Genomic DNA, 7,700 nt, shown 5'->3' with positions numbered 1-7,700 from the left:
GTGTCAGCCGACCCTGCGCTCTAGCTACCCCGGTGCTAGGCACGACAAGGCAGTCAATGGACCAGCTCTGTACCTGGTACCTGAAGATGCAAGCTATCCTCCTAGTCTGTGGCTTATCAGTTGTGTTCGGGCATCAATAAGATGAAGGTGATAATGTGCACTCACTCTTATCCCCCCCACCCCCAGCAACCTAGGAACCAACTGCAAACAGTTCTATAGAAAATAAGTTTTCTCAGGAGTAAAATGAATGCAAACAATAAACTCAAAGATGTAACTGAACTCAACAAAGTTGAGTCCAAGGTCCTAGGGTAGGATGTCACTGGGCTAGGTCATGTAGGGTAGGATGTCACTGGGCTAGGTCATGTGGAAAGGAGAATCTCAGAGAGAATCTGTGAGCTCTAAACTAAACGAAAAGTCCAGGTAAGAATGGCCATGGTACATCCACTGCCTGGTCACTTACTGTAATCAGAACATTCGCCAAATGCTCCCCTGGACCTTCATTTCCATGCAGATGATTCTCCCACTGCTTTTCAAACCTTTCTTCCTTTCCTTCACACTCCTTTTCAGTGCAACTATCTCTCTTGCTCTTAAAGTGGATGAAATTTCAAGTGTCCTTCCTTGGCTTTCAGGCAGGAAGCAGTTTTTTCTTTTCCTGCCTCTCCTTCTAATTTTGGGACAAGGTGCCCCATGAAGGCCTTTAGTCATACACATTTAGACCATCTCTCTCTAAACAGCAAAATAAATTTCACTCTGGCACTCGCTCTCAATAGCATCTTTGACCTACCGTTCTCCCTGCATCTGCAGAGAAGGGGACCCTTATATTCCCCCACCTCTGGGTCTCCCTTTGGGGACCTTGAAGGAGTTCAGATTTCATTTCTCACCAGAGTGAACATAGTTACCCACCCCTAGCTTTCTGCCTGTTTTTGTTTTCAGTCTATTCACAAGGGAAACAAACAAAAAGAAAACATCTGGCTGCCAATAGATGTTGTGATCCACTAAATATCTCCACAGCATATTTTTTTTTCTAAGTAAGAGGTGTGGCTAGGATGAGTCATAGAATCCATCACCATGCCCTCTCCTCACTTGTCTGTTGTCCACACCAAGAAACTCATGGATTCAACCTTGCCAGAAAAGACTTGTCCACTGAATAAGACCAATCAATCAATTACATACAAGAAGCATGCTTTCTTTTCTTTTTTCTTCCTTCCCTTTTTTTTTGTTTTGCTTTGTTATTCAACATTAAAGTCTCATGTTTCTCCTTGATGCAAAGAGGAACAATAATTGCCAGACCTTGAGCATCCTTCCCAGAAACATCTAAAAGAAAGGCATAAAAATATTCCATTTGTCAGAGAAACACTCTTATTCCCATGGAAAAGAAAAAAATAAAATAAGAAACCGAGATTACTGCTCATCCAAGGGCCATGTGTGTCCCAAAGGGACTTTACAGCAAGGATGTGTTTCCTGTGATCTCAGGGTGACCAGTGTTCAACTGGTCCAGTCAGCAAACAGGGGCAAGTCAAATTTCACAGGGTGATCTGTCCAGAAAGAAAACTTGGCTGAACATGTTGAAAACATGGTCCAGCTGGTGCCTCGCTGTATGTGGGGAGCAAATCCCACCTCCAGGGTACTAAACACATACCCTCTGGGCTCTAGGCCAGTGATGACTAGCAGCAGCCCAGGCATGCAGGCAGAGCATGCAAGCAGGGAAGGTTGAGAGCAAGTGACCATTGTGAATGAGGTGATAACATTGGCCAGAGTGGGAGGGAAGCAGTGTGCCAAGGCTTGCTTGGGGTCAGTGCATGCGGGTCTGTAAATCTCCTTCATGGATCATTAGTGCTGAAAAGAGTCTCTGGGGGTCATCCAGAGGATTCCTCTGCTTCCCTGGGTCACTTCAACAGATTTTTCACGAAAGAACACGCCTGAATTTTCTCTTCTCTTTCCTTTCTCCATTTCTCCCTTACACTCATCCTGCCCTTCCTCCCTGTGTATCTTCTTTCCTACTTTTCTTGGTTTCTTCCTACCTTCTAAATTTTCCACTTCCTTCTTAAGTGGCGGTATACTTTACCAATCAGGTCAATAAGGCAAAAAGTTCAAAAAGTGAGTAAAAGCACCAGGTTTGATCTTTGTACAGTGCATATCAGTGTGTGGGAGTGGAAATATTTTGCAAATATGCAAAAGAGACAGAGAGAACCTATGAATATGTATGAGGCCATCCTGGCAAAGCAAATCTATTCACATTTTTTATTCAACAACATCTACTTGAGGATCTTCTGTCTACAAAGTGTCTGTATGTACTGGGAAGATCAGTGTGTATTTGTACATGTGTATATGTGCTGGACATACTTACGTGTGTATACGAATATATGTGTATATATGTGTGAACACATAGATATAAGCATGTTATTGTAACATGGGTTGCATGGATGGACACACATGCATAAGTGTGTGGTGTGTGGCAGTCAAGATAGTCATATGATAACAGAAACAGTAAAGAACTCTGGTAGCAGCAAAGCCCTCCATCAACAGGGCACAGATAAGGTATTTTCAGCAACATCATTTAAAGTCACATATAGCCCATCCACTGGTGTTTTCTTTTAAGCCTCTATGTACGATCTTACACATTTTGTCAGTTTCATTAAAGTGCCTTATGAACATTGGTTGTCTTTTAATCTAAATAATAGCAGGGATAAATGATGATGCCACCTTGGGAATGCCTTTCCCTGCACTCTGCTCAGATAACAACTAGAATGTATTTATAGAAGACTAAAGACAACCAACCCACTTCCCAGGTACATTTTGACATCCCCTACTACTGCAGGAGTTTGAGTGAAGGTCACTGCTTGTCGAAACTTATTTTCCATGGCAGAAGGTTTACATGGAAACGGCATGCCATTAAACTAGCTGATGTGATTACACGTGGCTTCTAAACAATGCTGGATAGGAACTGGGTGAAGGTGTCTCATTCTCAAATGATTTCTCTTGCTGGCAGCAGCTGCTAACATTCTCAGTTCACACTGCTGAAGCCCTGGGCTGAACTCCACATGCATGCCCTGCCACAGTGTACATGTTTTCAATCAGTTCTACAAGGTTGCGCTTCTCTCCATGTCAAAACCCACACACAGTCTCATGAGGAATGAAGATGCCTAAGTCATAACGCTGAGTTGTAGGACCTAATACCCATGTAATGATGGGATTGGCTGCAGGGCACATTTGGAAATAATCTTCAGCCTTTGGGATTAAGACCAAGGGCAGGAAATAATAAAACTGTGTGAAACTATACCACCTCCTCCTTCTGCTCCCAGCAGTCTGCACTATGGGTTAAGAGTATCTGCGTTCCACGGGAGTCAAGGAAATGTTAAGCAATTCCCAATGACAGTAGAACGTACAGTCAACCATGGGTGAGCATCCCACAGAAAGCAATGGACATGACAGTGGACAAGGGAGGGTAGGCCCCAACTGATATGCAGATGTTGGAGGTCTGTAAACATCTCATCAGACAAATGGACAAGGGAAATGCTTTCTGAAGTAGCATGCACTCAACCCAGGGAACTCAATGACACATGGGTTTTATGGAGCCAAGGAACTCAGTAACGTTTGTCAAAGGGTTGGACACTGTGGTGGATATGGATAACATCTGTGACTCGGCTTAGTGGGCTGAACTCAGTGGAGCTGGCCCATATGCTGGCATTTTTCACAGATACTGACTCTGCCAGAGTGTCCTCCAGCAGGGGAAGCGCCCAGTGGGTCAGGGGCCACCTGTCCAGCTAGCTCTACAGTGCTAAAGAGGAAAGGAAGGAGGGAGGGAAAGAAGGAGGGCGAGGGGGGTGTCAGGACCTCCATAATCTTTCCCATGCCTGCCTTAAGCCTGAAGGTCTCCCTGCTTAACCCATCCATGCAGAGTTTTGCATTCCTGTTGTCATCCTTCTGGGGTGCCACCCATTTGTCTCTCCAACTCCTCTGGAAACCACGGTCAACCACAGCACTGGCTAGTGATTCTACTTGACCATATATATACCTGTGATTCATGCATGAACTTACGTATATAATATACATTTTCTCATGACCTTCTTCTCATTGGCAAATATACTCTCCTGGGTGGTACATACAAGTAGCTAGTTATCAGCATGCAAAGGTCCAATTTGATCCCAAGGTACAAGGGACACAGAAGAAATGAAAGGTGTCATACAAGAGAGATGGCAAGCGAGTCACTGAAGGTACAGGGGCAATCTATATACAGAATGTCCCAAGCACTCTTGATCATGTACTGTTTAAGTTGCAGTCTGTCACAGGACAGTTGACTTACAGTAAACCAATTTCTTCACACAGAATGCCACCCTCTTGGCCACTTTTACCTCCAGCCTAACCATTTTTCTTGATGGTGAATGTTCTTATAAAAGACTGATAAACACATCAAAAAGTTGTTGCTGAGTTTGACAAAACAGCAAAGCATGGCTGTATTTTCTCCTTTATCCCCAAAGGCATCCTAAAGTGTTTTAAAGCAAAATGGAGGACAGCCTTGATGTGCTTAAAGTCCCAGTAAAGCACAGGTCAGTGAGATGATCAGACCATTAGCTAGAGTTGAATGAGCAGCTCTTAAACACATCCCTGATAGCAAAACATCAGTCATGAAGCAGTATCTAGAACCAGGAGTTTAGCCTGAATATTTATCACCAGCCAGACTTCAGGAGACACATCAAAGAGTCACTTCCAACTTCACATGGGTAGAGTTAGATAGTGATTCACAGCTTTCGATAACTTCTGGTTCTAACTTCACAGGCTTAGAACGTTTAAAGCTTTAATCCTAAAGTTACTGGTATCCCTTCATTGATGGAAACAGGGTTTGGGAAATCTGCCTTACTCAAGAGAGGAAGTACAGCAAATGAAGACTGCAGGTCCAGAGATAACCAGATGAGAGGTGGAAACTGTCCATCATTGCACCTTGTCTGGCTTCACTCAGTTTCTTAATCCCCTTTTTTAACACCAGTCTCTGCATTTGTAAATTGAGAGTAATAGCTAACAGGTTATTATGAGAATTGTCTGTGCACACTCACATGTGTGGTGTGTGTATGTGTGTGAGTGTATGTGTGTGTGTGTATGTGTGTATGTGTGTATGTGTGTAGTGTGTGTGTGTGTCTCAGGTCAAAGATAAATAACAGGTTTCTTACTCAGTCGTTTTCTTAGTCTTTGAGACAGGGTCTCCCATTTAAACCTGGAACTAACTTATTAGTCAAGGCTGGTTGGCTAGTGAGTTTCAAGGACGTTTTTTTCTGTCTTCCCAGCACTGGGATTACAGATCTTCCCACAACTGACTTGTTATATAGGTTCTAAAAGATTGATCCTTTTTTTTAAATTTTTAATATTTTTATTACGTATTTTCCTCAATTACATTTCCAATGCTATCCCCAAAGTCCCCCATACCCCCCCACTTCCCTACCCTCCCATTCCCATTCTTTTGGCCATGGCATTCCCCTGTATTGGGGCATATAAAGTTTGCAAGTCCAATGGGCCTCTCTTTCCAGTGATGGCCGACTAGGTCATCTTTCGATACATATGCAGCTAGAGACAAGAGCTCCGGGGTACTGGTTAGTTCATCATGTTGTTCCCCCTATAGGGTTGCAGATCCCTTTAACTCCTTGGGTACTTTCTCTAGCTTCTCCATTGGGAGCCCTGCGATCCATCCAATAGCTGACTGTGAGCATCCACTTCTGTGTTTGCTAGGCCCCGGCATAGTCTCACAAGAGACAGCTATATTTGGGTCCTTTCAGCAAAATCTTGCTAGTGTATGCAATGGTGTCAGCGTTTGGAAGCTGATTATGGGATGGATCCCTGGATATGGCAGTCTCTAGATGGTCCATCCTTTCATCACAGCTCCAAACTTTGTCTCTGTAACTCCTTCCATGGGTGTTTTGTTCCCAATTCTAAGAAGGGGCATAGTGTCCACACTTTGGTCTTCATTCTTCTTGAGTTTCATGCATTTAGCAAATTGTATCTTATATCTTGGGTATCCTAAGTTTTGGGCTAATATCCATTTATCAGTAAAAGATTGATCCTTGCTCAGTAAACACTGATCCAGATTCATCTCCCAGGCACCCCTCACCCCCGCTGTCTTATTTGGCACTATTCCTCCACATGGCAGAAAAATATGGCACACACTCAGTAAAAGCTATCCTAATTGCTAGCACTCTCCCTTCCTTTCATTTTTCCTCAAGAACCTTTTTTGATTTTACAGTACTGGGGTCAAACCCAGGGACTTGCATATGCTTGGCAAAGTCTCCACCAAAGAACCACACCCCCCCCTCATCCAAGAGAATTTTAACAGGTGTATCTTCCAAGTCCTGCTGGACAATAACCATTGACACACGTTCTTCTCTGTGACCTCATGTTCTTTGTTATCACCCATAGTCCAGGTTAGGATCCATCCACCTTGTACCTGGTTTACAACTTCCTACATGGCTTTTATCAACCCTCCTTTCTTCCATCTGTGTATGTAGTACTGTAGTAATGTAGATCTATCATGTAATATAGATATGATACCATGTGACAGCCTTGTCACACTGTTCATGACATTTCTCAAACATAATATGTGTCATGTCATTCTTTTGATCATAAAACTTCAATTCTCCCTTCTACCATACAACATCAATATTGACTTCTAATTACAGCCCCAATGCAATGATTTGGTCCAACTATCCCTATTCCTGTAAGCAACTGGAAAAGCAGACTAAAGAGAACAGTGACCATAGAGTGTTGGCAAGCTGCCTACAAAGAAATAGCATAAGGTTCAAGAAAAGCAATTAAAATAAGAATGTAAAATTCTCTGTAAGCCCAGTCTACTGCCTGATATTTGCTGGATTCTAGCAGGGAGAATCCCAGGTAAAGGAAGGGAGATAGAGGCTGTCTTTCAGAGAGCCGAGGCTGATGGAGTTTGCAGAGCAGTATACAGCATGGATAGCAACTGTGCAGGGCCGTGTCACCATCCAGAGAACAACACAAAGGCTCTTGCCATGCTTGTTTGATGAACACCACACACACAGTGAGACTCAGAAATGCTGGTGAAGAGCAGACCCTGGAACAAAGGAAATGTCTGGAAGCCCGGTGTTTTCTACTGACACAGTTTGGGGAAGTTTGTGTTCAGAGCAGCAGGGCAGAGAAACTGTGTGGAACACTAAGCCTTTGGAAGAAAGCCAAGAAAGACACACTTCAAGAGTACACTGGAAAGCCAGCCGAAGACACGCCCAAAAAGGCTTCAGAGTAAAGGGTAAGAGGAAAAGGCTAACACAGATGACACAAGTGCTTCATAAATTCTACTCTGTAGAAGAAGAAAACAGAAGCTAGACATTTAACACAGAAATTATGAGGTCTAGACTCTAATCAAACAATAATTTAAAGAAGCTGACGTTGATACTGCCTGTCACTGGGAAATAGAAACAGCATGCATTCAAGGAAGGTGACAGCAATTCTTAGAGTGGGAATTCACACAAGAAAGGACCAGGTCAGTAAAGTAAGCACACGGAGCATGAACAGCTACTTTATTTGCTATTTTTAAGGGATATACTTTATTTAATGACAATAATAAAACGTTGAATTGATCAACATATAAGAATAAGTGAAATTTATAGACAAGAGGAGAAGGGCAGATTTGTGAAACTAGATGAATGCTATTTTAAATTCTTACATTAACGATGACATTGTATAGTGTT

Source organism: Mus caroli, chromosome 1, assembly GCF_900094665.2.
Source record: "Mus caroli chromosome 1, CAROLI_EIJ_v1.1, whole genome shotgun sequence".
In the NCBI taxonomy this organism is placed as follows: Eukaryota; Metazoa; Chordata; class Mammalia; order Rodentia; family Muridae; genus Mus; species Mus caroli.
This window is presented reverse-complemented; position numbering follows the sequence as displayed.